This window comes from Berghia stephanieae, chromosome 2, assembly GCF_034508935.2.
Source record: "Berghia stephanieae isolate SIO BIC M18660-M18661 chromosome 2, UCSD_Bste_1.3, whole genome shotgun sequence".
NCBI lineage: Eukaryota > Metazoa > Mollusca > Gastropoda > Nudibranchia > Aeolidiidae > Berghia > Berghia stephanieae.
This window is the reverse complement of record NC_088361.1, coordinates 116,038,319-116,052,764: the sequence shown is the minus strand read 5'-3', so window position 1 is coordinate 116,052,764 and position 14,446 is coordinate 116,038,319. Positions and strand designations below refer to the sequence as shown.

Here is a 14,446-nt window from a genome sequence, read left to right as displayed (position 1 = left end):
ATTTTGGCTTAGACTAAACAGTGAAATTTATCGCTCAGCGGCTCAGTTAAAATTGGCTACCATTGGGACCACGACAGGTTTGGAAAGTGTAAAAATAATTTCACGAAGGCTGTGTGAAAATACACTGGGATGTGTTCAGACACGTCAATTCTAAAAAGTGTCGCTTAGCCTTGGCAATATATTATCTATCGTTAATATAAATGGCCCATGAGCTATGCATAGCGCTGTGGAACATTCCTAATTACATTACGGTCATTCGACTACGATTCATGAATTCTTTCTTTCTTTCCTTTTTAAAAATATTTGAATTTTACGACTTGACTGGTTTCAGTTAAATGACTGAGAATTTACAGGTCTAATAATATTAGTGGTACTCTCATTTTTTTCTTCTTTATCTCTGTCTCTGTTTCATTTATTAATTTTCTCCTCCTCCTCTTTCCCTCTCTCTCTCTCTCTCTCTCATATTTCCTCCTTTTGTCATGGACCTTTCCAGTTGGTAAATCGTCTACTAGTTATTTACGATTAAATGCCAAGGATTGATCATGTTGCAAAAATGTTTTACGTGAATTGTTTCTGTGTGCAGTATAATTTCTTTTAAACCAAAGGAAATCCTACTTTTTAAAAAATCTAGGACTTGGCAGGGATTTGTCACTTCGTCCAGCTGTTTTTCCCCCCGCTGAATCCAAAACAACAGTAATTTTTGTTTTGATATGATCTTAAACTCGTCTTGGAATTCTTGAAAAGACATACAAATTAAAAACAAATGCCAACGAGTGTAGACTCGTTCCTTTCAACAATTGACAAGGAATGAATGAGAATAATTGAATGATTGGAAGAAAGTGATGGGATTCGAGATTTGTCTGCGTGCAAATTGAGGCTCGACTGAAATAACTCCAATTTTACTCCTTGGCAGTTGATGAACCGTCAACTACCAAGGACTCACTCCTTGGCAATTGACACTGACACTTCCAAAAACTAAACCTGAAAGTATAATTTACCGGGAACTCCTCCTCTCACTTTTCTTTTACAGTGGGGTGGAAGGCTCGGGGGTGGAATGGTATGGGCTATGCCATAGGCTACGGGACATGTCTGGCAATAAGCACAGCGATGAAAAAAATGGATCTGGCATCTTATCTTTGTTGGACTTTTCTTCACTTTTCTTTGTTTAGGCACTTTGATAACTCCAGTCCAGTGGCCGCCGATAGGCTCACTGTAAGGTGAAACTCGTTTTTTGGAACTTTATTTTTGACCCTTTACTGTTTTGGTCACCATGGCGTTATTTGTGAACCTATGTGACTAACTTTGGTATCATTATAAAGGGCACAAAACAAGCTTTCAAACGGTGTATTTCATTCTTAATTCTTGATTGTATTTCTCAGAAAGCTTATGTAATAAAAATTTATAAATATTTGAATTATAAGAACTTTTAAAATTATGGATACATTTTAATTATACTTCATACATCGATAGACAATTAATTGAAGAATATCTCTGCCAAATTTCATCAACATTGAGACACTCGCTCATTATTTTATTTTTTCCGCCATCAACCCCACTTTTTAGGACAAAAACCTCATATTTTTTTTCCAGTTTCATTTATCCTTAATTTTTTCCATACTTTTCATCCATGAAAATGATTTATATGAAAATAAAGCTTATTTTCTGACCATTAAAATGATACCTAACACTTGCCATTTATTTTTTAATTGAAACAAAATTACTGAAAACAATAAGTGGGCCATGTTGACTGTAAAACTCAAAATTTCCCGATCGCCGCGAGATGCTGGTTTTGAGGCAGCAGTGAGATCACAGATTCTCTCTGTAAAATTGACAAAAAATTTCAATAGAAAAATATAAATAACTCTGGAATCGTAGGTCGTAGAGAAACAAATAAGGTATCAAATTTTATGTTTTTTCAAGTCCCACCCCCCTGACTGAGTCAAATCAAGATATTTTGAGATTGAAAATGTTATCAAAGTGCCTACTTTGTTGTTGTGTCTTCTTTCAATTGACTGCATTAATTTTTGACTGATTTGATTTCGTACCTCATTGACATTTTTCTATATTTGGCTTTTAAAAATTATTCATGACTTGTTTGGCACTTAGTGAAAATGTTATTTAGACGTGGATAAATACCATTGATAGTTCTAGACCTTAGCCTGCGCCGTCTTAGTCTTGTTTAGCTATCTAAAAAATCAAAATAACACCTGCCCCTGCCTTCTACTTGTCTGCCTCGCTCACTCGAAGGAGTTGAATCTCGATTATGGACAGCACAGAAAATAAAGTATTGTAATAGACTTACCCTTATGAAAATTGTAGAAAACAACATAACGATTCATCTCAAAAATATGAAAAGAATCTAGTTTCTTTCTTCTGTAAATATCTCCCACAACAAAACAGAAAAATTTAGTTCTGTCTCTGTCAACCACCGGAAGTTGAACTGATGATCAAACTTTTTTTTTTTTTTTTTTTTTGACGTGTAATGAAAATTTCTATTTAAAATTCTCACCCATAATGTCCCCAATGAACTTGAATATGAATTTCAGACAAACTTAAAACAGACCAATACAAAGACACTCCATCGAACTACCGAGCTGATATATTGATTTGAGTAGCATCATTTAATTCAGATCAGCAACCTTTGATTGACGTGGAAAAACCAAATAGAGCGTGACAGTATACCGTAAAACCAAGGCGTGTTAGTATGTGTGGGTTGGCAGAATGTTATCTTTTATGTGACTGCATCTTGAACGTACTCCGTGTCGCGTGTGTGTGTGTCGTTTTGTATGTGAGGGTGCGTGTGTTCGTAATAATGATACGGGACCTACAGAGCTTATAAATCAGCCTTTTGAACTGGGGTAACCAATAGATATAAAAAATTACAAAAAACCTGTTAAGGGTGGACCATTGGCTGTGAACCGTGGAGACTCTTCTGGGCTCAAATCACAATAAAAAGGTAATTTGTACTAAAATGTCCAAAAACAACCGAATATAGCCTGAATAAAGGAAATAGAACCCAAGAGTGAAATTTCAGCAGGATTGATAGAGAATAACACTTTTATTCTAGTCAATAAATATCTAAAAGCACATGCAACTTTCATCTCATCGTCAATGGTTGCTTAATGGAAATCTGTTTCAAAATAATTAAATCTCTAAGATTCGTCGAGAAATGTTGAAATCAGAGCAATGATAAATTTGAAAACAAATTTAAATATTGATTGGCCAGCTCAAATATTTGATTAACCCGAAGAGTGTCGACTTACCTTTTGGTTAACCCAGCACCAGCCAATGAAATCAAATTAAATAATAGCAGATTTGTTATGATATCGTGTTTATTTATTTGCTACCATTTTTAAATCCCGTACACCAGGGATCTACAAAGAGGCCAACTAATTTTCACAACTCAAATTTGCGTAAGAATATGAAAATGTTTAAGAGCACGTTTTTCTTTCATAATCAAATCCGAAAAAGTCTTTAATTCAAAACAAACAAATAACAAAAACAAAAACAAACAAAAACAAAACAAAACAAAACAAAACAAAAAAAAACAACACAAAAAAAATCCTAACAAAAAAACAAAACAAAACAAAACAAAACAAAAAATATTGATTTAAAATCTTTCTACAGACTTTGCCTCGTGGTTCAAGGCCTCAGGTAAATCTCCCTCTATTATAGTTTGATTAGGCGGGTTGGGTGACGCAGACTGGAGTTAACAAGTTCTTGTTTTTCGTGATTAAAATATATCAAAAATAAAAACTAAAACAAGAGAACAGAAAATGCAGAAAACGAACAAAAATAAATTAACATAAGCTGAGACTGACACTGTTTAGTCAACATTAAGGGGACAAAACTCTACTTTCCTCTTGGCATTTTCATTTATATTGTTACCTCCTCTGATAGTTTTCATAAGGTACACAAGAAGGACGATCTATCCAAACCTCTGTCCAGTTATAGACCTAAACGCATCACAATGTAGTGCTCCACCAGATGCTCTGTGTTCTTCTGGATTGTTTCCTCATTGAGTGAATGCGGATGACGCTGATTCAAGGACTGGTTCTAGAACATTGGTTAACAATAAATTAGTATGTACGTATGTATACATGGACGTTTTCCAAAACTATGATTGTCGTTTGAAAAGAGGACACCAAATACACGTTCCGTATCCCAAAGTTGGTCTTACTACAGATTTTTATAATGTTAGGAACAATTCACTATTCGTGTTTTGAAACTTCTAAATATAATGTCACTTGTCTTGGTAGCTTTGTTAATTATTGTATTAAGTCTATTCTCGTTTCTACAAAATATGATAAATATCTAAGGGATTTGTTTTACCAACGTGTAGAACTTTACATTTTGATATGTTAAATTGTAATTGCCATTTTTCATACGAATGCAACACTGAATTTACGTCATTTTGTAAGACGTTATAATTAAAGACGATGAGTAAATTTTAGTGTCCGTATATCTTATACGTTGAGCTGATAACTTCAGGTTAATCATTTATATATAAAATGAACAGAAGAGGCCCCAAGACACTGCCCTGGGGAACACCACTAGTGACAGGTCTCAAGTTTGATATTTCACTTCAGACAAAATTCCTCTGGATTCTATTTGTAAGTAATGATCTAATACAACCCAATAAATTACCCCTATCCTATAAGCCTTTAATTTGATGAACAGTCGCTCGTGAGGTACCGAGTCAAAAGCTTTACAAAAGTCCAGATACATAATGCCTATTGTATTTTTTTTTATCATTAATTAGTTTGGAGAAAGATTCGATTACTTGTAGTAACTGGGTGTCACATAATATTTTGCTTCAGGACCCATGTTAACAATCACTTTACATTTTATAAGTTTCGAGAAAATTAAGAATGTGATCTTTTATTATAGATTCAAACAACTTACATAATATACAAAAACTTATCGACCGGTAGTTAGTAACAAGGTCTCGGCATCCATTTTTAAAGTGCTGTTACATTGGTCATTTTCTAATCATTTGGAACATTTTCCTCTGCCAGAGAATTAATAAAAATAATCAGAAATGGTAGACAAATTTCTGGAGCAATTGTTTTTAAAAATAAGGATGGAGGCGATCCGGACCATGCTTTTAGAAGTATCTAACTAATATTTATATTTTTATTTATTCATTGAAGTTTTACATTTCTTTACATTCATTTTTGCCTTCATTAAAGCGTCAGATATCATATTTTGATTATCTACGTCAGCTGACTACATCAAAAGATAAATATCTAAATCAATAAGCAATGTGAAATGTCAAAGTTGTATATTTGAAAATAAAATTGATCAAGTTATTCATATGAATTGAAAATCAGCTTTGCCTTTTGGACAGCGGCGTTTCTCACTATCAATACATTTAAAAAATCGTTTGATCCAGTCAATGTGGGTTATAACTATGTATGCACGTGACAAATATTGATTCACACATGATGGCATAATGTACTCAAAGACAGATGTTACTGTTTGTCATCTATTGATTTCTCGTCCACAACACACCCCGCAAAAGAAATGTTACTTGCTTTCAATTGATTTATATATAATCCCTCAACCCTTACACAAAATTATGATTTCTGAATTTTTCTTCTTTTCATCATCTTATATAAAGTTTCTCTAAATTTAAAAATGTGTTTGAATCAAGGAATTTACCCAATGGAAACCGTACGGTGCTCTGATTGGCTAACCAAACCAGCGGCCTCGATGAGAAAAATATCGGCCATTTTGCTGTTGGCTGGGAATCGCGTTACTATAGTAAACAAGCGCTGATCGGCCGTTCATGAAAACCAGTTGCTGCTCGCTCGTTTAACTCAAAATTATTCAAAACGATCTCTCTAAAATGATATAAATGTGACTTCTTAAGGTTTTCTTCACGGTCAAAACCACACAACATTCTATTAATGATTACGTCCGGCAAAAAGGAATATTGACAGGTCGACCGAGAGGTGAACTCATCAAACGACAAACATCAATGCGAAGGATAGAGAGAGAGTCAAACTATTGTTTGTCTTGCCCTGTTCTATATAGAGAAAAGGATAAATAGTATAGCCTCATGTGTGAGTGGTTGTGTGTCATAGTCATGTTTTTTAATTGTTTCTGTTGTCTATGTGTGTAGTGATGACGATCACATTCACTCCATCAGCGCGACGAAACTGCCCCCCCCCCCCCCCCTTTTTGTTTTCACATACACGTAATTCACATGAGTAGAGTTGGACTCGATAGTTCAGTGGTTTAGCATTACAGTTAGAATTATCGTTTACCGGCATTAAAAGCTATTTTAGAGGGGAAATTCCACATTTTACTGCTGCTGCTGCTGCTGCTGCTACTACTACTACTACTACTACTACTACTACTACTACTACTACTACTACTACTACTACTACTACTACTACTACTACTAAAGTTATTGAGAGAAAAATCTTTATTTAGAATCCTTGAGCACAGGCGAGCCGCTGTGTGTGTGTGTGTGTGTGTGTGTGTGTGTGTGTGTGTGTGTGTGTGTGTGAGACGTGGCTGTAGTCTAATTTTATCAGAATTAGGAGGCCAAGGAGTTATCTCTTTGGATATTAAGTAGGATTATATTTTTTTCCGTATTAATATTAGTGTAGTGGAAATTACAATGAGATCGTATTAAAAACAAAAGACTAAGAATAACATCAGATCGAGATGATTCTGATAGCAAAAAAGTAGGCTATATATGTGACATATTTAAATTCAGTCACCAAGCATGATAAAAACAAACAAAAAATCAACACAAATAATTTTAACCCTCTCCAGGCAAAAATTTGACGGTAGCATTTAAATATTTTTTAGTCGACTAAAACATAGTTTACTTTACTAAGAACATGCACATTTTTATGTTGATAGGGTTGACTGGTTGAAGATATTGTAATCCTGGATTAGGTCAAAAGAACAAAAGCAGAAGTAAAATAATCAATTTAAAAAACAAAAACAAAAAAAAACTGTCAACTTGGAACAAAACAGCACCAATGTCTAACTCTGGGACTAACCTTTAGATAACAAGTTGTTGGTGATGTTTTCTGGTCAAGTCTTTACAGGTGTTTAAAGAGTATTGTCTTAGTATGCTTTTGACGAACTGAGCATGTGTTGTTGAATATGTGTCTGTCTGTAAATAGTTTGCCGTGGTGATACAACATTGTTCTACAAAATATGGAACAAGCTTCTTTAATAATCTGTGTTACATGATTGTCCTCACTTTCAAAATGACTTTCCATGGCATGCTTATCTAAATCTGTAAAAATTGATGGCCCTAATCTTTCTGTTACTTTTATTATCACTTTACTTATTGTTGTGCTATTGACTGCTCTCAAAGGTCCCTCCTTGTGTGTAGTTAGAATTTCTCTCAAACAAAGGTCAGCTGCTGTAATAACTTTATAAAAATCTTCAGATGGATATAATAATCCCCCCCTGTCTTTTCTTTCGGTAAAACTAGATGATGATGGTTTGCTTGAATCAGGATTGTCTAATGAGGCTAAAAATTCTGAACAAACAGAACATTTGATTTTGTCTCGTAATTTCCTTGCGATAAATCCAGACATATAATACAAAACATCTGAATGGTACTCTGAGGGCTGGCAAAGGGTTTTCGTAAAGATCATAGTTTTTCTGTCCAATTCAGGTTGAAAAGAGTTTGTCGAATTGTCAACAGTAAAAGATGAATTTTCTTGGAAAAGCTTATTTTCGGGGGCAGGTAAGCAATTAGCATTTTTGGAACTCAGCACACCATTCTTCATCAAAAGAGACCTGAGGGCATATTTAAATTGAAGGACATTCGGGTTATTATTCCAGCCACCTCTTCTTCGTATCCTTGAAAACAATGTCTCCAAATGATCTTGAGAGAGTCTGTAAGTAAGTATGTATTTGTAGTTATTGGCCAAAAGTCGCCGAGATATCAATTCTATGGATGTCAGTGTTGCCAAAAATCCAATAAATCCAGTTTTCCTCTTTGATTGTAGTATTGGCTTGTTAGTATTGTCACATAAAGATGATATATAATTTCTGGCAAAATGAATAAACTCTAATTTTTCCTCAAGATTGTAATAGGGCTTTTAAATCCTTTTGTACAGAAACTACTGCTGTTGCATAAATCAAACAATTTATCAAATATACGAATAAATTTACAAGTCGCTTCACTTCCAGCAAATTCAGGCAACTTCAAGTCATCCCGAAGAAACATAATGGCAGAAGCAACAGAAGAGCTTAAAGTTTGGGCAGCAAGAGAAACTTTCATTTTATTTTTCACATAATCAATATGTCTTCCTTTTAGCTTGTTGGCAAGGTTTAAATTACTTTCCAGCTGCAGCTTGTGAAGTGCAACAATATAAGACCAATCAATTCTCTCCTCTCCACGGCGCAAAAATTTCAGGTCACCCAATGCATTTCTAACATTTTTTAACAAATGACAGGCATCAAAAATAAAGGGAATGGTTTTAGATGAATCCAAGGGTGAGGAAACTCAGGATCAATGACATCTGAACTTATAGTGCATCCAATAGCAGTTGCAGTCGCTTGGTTAACATAAGCTCCATCACACACAACCCCTTGAACAGAGAAGCCTGCCTCAGACAGCCAAACTATCCCATCATTAATAATCCGTGCTTGCTGGGCTGCACTAATCTTATCAACAAGAAAATAGCCAATAGGGTGCTTAAAATATCGCTTTTGTCCAACGATGAGAAGAGTAAGACTTTCTGAAGCTAATGTGTCTGGTGATGCAACTTGAAGATGACCATGGTTCACATAGCCAGCATAGGTCTGGGATGCAGGGTCAAACACAACTTGCTTCCGAATAGACATCGAATCAAACATAAGACAAACATCCTTCATCAAATCATCCTTTTTAAGTTGAGCTTGCAAGGTATTAAAAACATCTGTAATAAATCCTGGGGAGACATTGTGGGATGCAGACCACCTACGAATGGTATCCGCATGAGGCAAATGCAAATACTTTCTCACATAATTATAAGCCTGAGCACTATAGAAGTGCAAGGAAACAGCAAAGGATTTTAATTCATCAGAAAAACGCATATTATTTTTGGACATATGGGCAGCTTTTAATTCATTTTCAATTAAAGTGAGGGTTTCCGCAGCAAAATTTTCTTTTAGGATGTCAACATTTTCTTCTTTCAACAACTTTTTCTTCTTCAAATCTTCCAAAAGGGATGAAATTTTTACATCTCGACGGGCCAACTTCTTCCTCATGCTACTGAGTTGTTGTTTTTGATGAAGCATCTTTTCTTGGCAAACAAGCAACTTATTTTGGGTCTCTTCTAAGTGGCTTTCAACTGAAGAATAGGCATAATTATGTTCATCAACTTTAGGGGTCTTACTGGGTGTAGCATCTTCAAATGGAGAATTGGGAGCAGCTCGTTTTCGAGGGGATGATCTTGTCTTTTTAATGGCAGGAGACTGTTTATGTTGGGGATAATTTGGAAATACAGATGGGACAGCATTCTCTCTCAATTTTTTTTGGTCTAAACCGAGATAATAATCTTCTAATAAAAAATGGACACTACAGACCCTATCATTTTTTGTAGGTCTCCACTCTGACCCATCTACATTCTTCCTGCTGATTTTAGTAATCCACTTGGACAACAACTCAGGCTTCTTCCATGGAAAGCTGAAAATAAGTGAGGCATTCTAACTAGGACTATCTTGACAATTGGTGTACTATAGTGAAAAACAATCTATCCAGTTGAATTATTTTCTATTGGCAAGGGAAAGACTCCATGGAAAAAAAAGCAATTAGACGTCTAGTACTATACTTATATATTTGTCTTTATCTAGGTCTTCCTGTCAATATACTTATATACTTGTTGATATTCATCTCGGTTCATGTATCTCAAGTTTTGAAAAATAACCACACTACTCTTACACGCCTAGAGTGGAGTGCTTATACTTTGGCCTTTGCAGTTAATTGCAATCGCAAGCTCTCCTCCTCAATTCGAAAACGCATTATAGTTATAGGTTATTATAATACATGATTACACACATTCTCTAACTTCATTTTTACCTCAGGGGAATAGTTCAGATCAGTATGTAGATTTATTTATAAAAATACTTGGGAGACCTTCCATTCTTGCTCTAGTACTAGGGGTTTGGGAGGGGGGAAACTTTAAAAAAAAAAAAAAAAGTTTTCCCTACTAGAACAAGAATACTTGGGATGTAGTAGCTTATGGAAGGTCTCCCAAATACTTATGAGATATAGACTCTATATCTAAATCTATCTAGATCCTAGAACATTATCAGTCTCCGTCGCAGTCGTCAGTAGCCCAAAATACAATTAGAATTGATTTATTTCTCTTACCTGTGAAACGACAATGATGTGCCTTTGACAGCTTTATTGTGGCATAAATATACGCAGCAGTTCTGAACCATTTTATTGTGAATTTTAATATTGTTGTGGTGTTTGTTGTGTCGTTATGATGACATTAGATACCGAATGAATGGTAATGTTTACATTCTCAGCCAACAACAAAATGGCGCTAAATGCTTTCATTGGTGGACACTTTTTAGACTCCGTACGTATTCTCATTCGTTTAATTCTATGGTTTCAATCAATTTCAATTTCTTGTATTGTCGGGGTGAAGAAGATGACCAAAAGTGAGTTTGACATTAATCTGATCAGATATACCAACTTTCGGTTTCACAGTGTTAGACATGACAGTTTTCTTCTCAGATAATTCATAGAAATCAATTTTCTTACATCGTTGTATATTAACCAGTTAACTGTCGTACTCTGGAAAGACCCGTATTTAAAAATTTGCCAAAAAACAAACGAAAAAAAAAAAAAAAACAAACAAAAAAAAAACAAACAAAAAAACAAAAAAAAAAAACAACAAAAAACAAAAAACAAAACAACAACAACAACAAAAAAACAAAACAAACAAAAACAAACCTCTACAACGTTGGATCTCGCGAGGTCTCAGGTTTGAGAGATATTGCCATATTTGAACGACAAGTTTTTTGGGCAACTTTTTATATACATATCTTTCCGGAGTATGGCAGTTAACAGGTGAATTCGATTCCTAAAATCTAGGTCTTTCCAACATAAGGTATTAATGGTGCTGGTTGAATTAGTGAGAACTGACTGCTGAGGTACCTAAATAGATTTCAAATTCTGAAGTGGTGGATCATATCTTTGACTTGGAGTTGTAGATAAGCTTCAATTATACGAGGACAATCGATATATTTGGAAATTAGCAATGTTTCTCATGTTCACCTCGTTCCTTCTAGGCTTCTAGGTGTCCCAATCTACTCTGCCGTACTCTGGAATAACCCCCAACCCAGTATTTAAACAATTGTGACTAGAAGACTCGGCCTTCAAATAAGATAGATTAAAATGCGCTTATCTTGCGAAAAAACTCTCAAACTGAGACATTCTTTGAATACTTGGATAGGATGATTTGTCTTTGCAGTTTCGTTGTTTCCTATTTTTATTTCATAGATATTTTCGTGAAGTCTTAATGGAGGGATTCAATCATACAAACCTGGCATTGAAACGAGAATTGTGAATCCACTTCGAAAACCGTAGTTGCCCAAATGTTAATTCTAATGCAGGGGAATGAACTGGAGAATCTTGAATTTATTGATTTTATTGATTAAGTTGTGTCCCCTGCTTTGGAGTCTTTCAAAGAATATTGTAAGATGTCTTAACGCAATGGCCAATGGAGAGAGAGAGAGAGAGAGAGAGAGAGAGAGAGAGAGAGAGAGAGAGAGAGAGAGAGAGAGAGAGAGAGAGAGAGAGAGAGAGAGCCGGACAATCATTCTAAAGCTTTGCTGGTGGGATAAGATCGATAACCCGACTTCTATGACACATTAACCAGTCAGTCGCCAGTGAAATTGTGGGACCAAGGGATGGAATGGACAGATTGTGAGAGCGATGTCACTTGTCAAATCATTACCTAGACCTCAAAGGTAAAAAGAAGAGAAATATAGAATTCTTTCGGAGCCCAAATGTAGAGGCAACCTGAGTTTATTCCAGTTACTCGAGTATCAAATGGACAGTACTAAATACTTTCAACCTCTTGGATAGGACACTAGTCTATTGCAAAATGATTAGTTAGCGTCAGATCACGAATAATATTTCTGGGTGAGAGGAGGGATAACCCGAAATCGCTCCCTCCGTCTTTGACTGGAAAGATCTCTTGGGATCATCTCCCATCATTCCCTTTAGAAAAAAAATCATGTTGATTTCAGTTTTTCTCATTTCTACCAAACTTCAAATGCTTTGAATCTTTCTTATAAAAAGTTTGTTCTTGGCTCTACCGTGACCTCTTGTTACTATGCCTGTCAAGCTATTGATGCCCTTTTTTTACCATTATCTTATAGTATGAAAATTATGTTACTTATCGTTTATTTCATTAAAACTAATCGAAGAAACATTTCAGTGGTTTTACTTTTGACTCTAAAATTTAAAATGAAAGTTTATTTTGCCCGTGAAATAAACCGATGAACGTGATCCAAAGACCTATAGCCACATAAAATACTTGCCTATCATCCGGAGCAAACAACCCACAGATCCTGAGCATCACTCACAAATTTAACACAGATGATTGAAAAAAATGTAGTGTTGTCAAACATTGTGTCAAAATAATGTGAGAAATACTCACTTACTGGGCCTGACCTATTTGTGTGTTTGGCACGTCAAAGAGTAGCTCATGCCTTTTGTTAACAGGAAATAAATGTTCATGGGGACGGAACGAGGTAAATGGTAAGACGTATTGGTGAATACTAAATTCTTACTTAGGGGGAAACATCGATGGATAGAACGAAGATGACGTCACTCAGTCCTTTGTTATTGTTTTTGCCTTCCGCGTTTGTGTTTTCTCACTAAACTATATTAACCAGACTAATAAACGTTCATGGTATACACAGAGTTTTTGTTGGTCGTTATACTTCCGGATGCATGTTGTGAACTCCTTGCCAAGCGCATTCTATCTGTATTATGTTTTGTTCAACCTCATGAACTCACTGATTTTTTGCTGTCCAACGATTGACTATTTCTTCAGACATCTAACACACTCTGCTTTGTTTATGAACGTTGTAAACATACCCATGTGTCAACTGAGCAAAATGACAACTTGACTGTTAGATATTCAAAAACCGTAACACTACTACTATACTACTATCACTACTATGGCTAACACTATGAAGCTGCTACGATACTACTACTACTACTATACACTACACTATACTATAACTACTATACTACTACTACATATACTACTACTACTACTACTACTACTATACATACTACTACTACTACTACTACTACTACTACTACTATACTACTACTACTACTACTACTACATACTACTACTACTAACTACTACTACTACTACTACTACTACTACTACTACTACTACTACTAACTACTACTACTACTACTACTACTACTACTACTACTACTACTACTTACTACTACTACTACTACTACTACTACTACTACTACTACTACTACTACTACTACTACTACTACTACTACTACTACTCTACTACTCTACTACTACTCTATACTACTACTACTAAATACTACTACTAATCTACATACACTACTATACTACTACTATTACTACTACTACTACTACTACTACTACTACTACTACTACTACTACTACTACTACTACTATGTGGGTCACTTTGAGCACATTTGGCAATGTGACCAATGACCTCGAACACATGGAAAGGTAATAGAGATCATCCCCATTATAACACTGTTTCATTATGGGAAATCATTTCTTTGTATTTGAAATCATGTTTGTCCATTACTATAATAATTAGCTCTTCCTCCTTCTCCTCCTCCTCCTCTTCCTTCTTTCTCTTTCCAGTTGTGCATTGTCATTCGGCATTGCCTATAATATAAAATATTGTTCTCATTAAATCTCTTGATTTTAGTAATATTGATACTATGCGTTTAGGTAAAATACTCACAACACCCTTACCTTATCTATCGTGGTTCCTTCTCATAGAGGTTGTATGTCATGGTCTTCCACATTTCTCTGTCAAGCGCCATCTCCGAGCAGTCACTCATCATACTCCCAGTCACTTCTTTTCTATTTCCCAACCAGCTCTTTTGTTGTCTCCCTTTCCCTCTTTTCCTATTTGTGTCAGTGCATGACATAATCAGCCGGAAGATGAAAATTTTGGATTTGCATTATTGTATGTATTTTCTGAAATAATAATTATATCCCCAGAGTATTTTAATCTTTTTTTGAAGTAAATCCGGTGATTTTTCATGAAGTTATGTTCAGATGTATGGGAAAGGTATCCAGCAACTTTTCTCAAATTTCATACCTTTTCGACATGACTAGGTAAAAAATATTTAAATGTGAAATTAAGCTTTGATATTTCCCGAAGATGTACATAAAGGGTTGGTTTAATCATTTGTGACAAGAACTCATTTTTGATAAAA

The 14,446-nt window shown here is 35.1% G+C and overlaps 1 protein-coding gene across 2 annotated transcripts in view; it reads right to left on the bottom strand.

The window, feature by feature from the left end:
• Window positions 1-2,748, bottom strand: part of LOC144966333 (alpha-1,6-mannosyl-glycoprotein 2-beta-N-acetylglucosaminyltransferase-like) — a 78,321-nt gene extending 75,573 nt beyond the window's left edge. Inside the window, exon 1 of one of the 2 annotated variants that reach the window (XM_078902645.1) lies at window positions 2,510-2,748. The gene's annotated coding sequence lies outside the window, so the exon portion shown is untranslated. Of the gene's footprint in view, window positions 1-2,302; window positions 2,458-2,509 lie in introns of those variants that run through there. The other variant, XM_078902644.1, reaches the window with a different exon arrangement.
• Window positions 2,749-14,446: the final 11,698 nt, after the last annotated feature.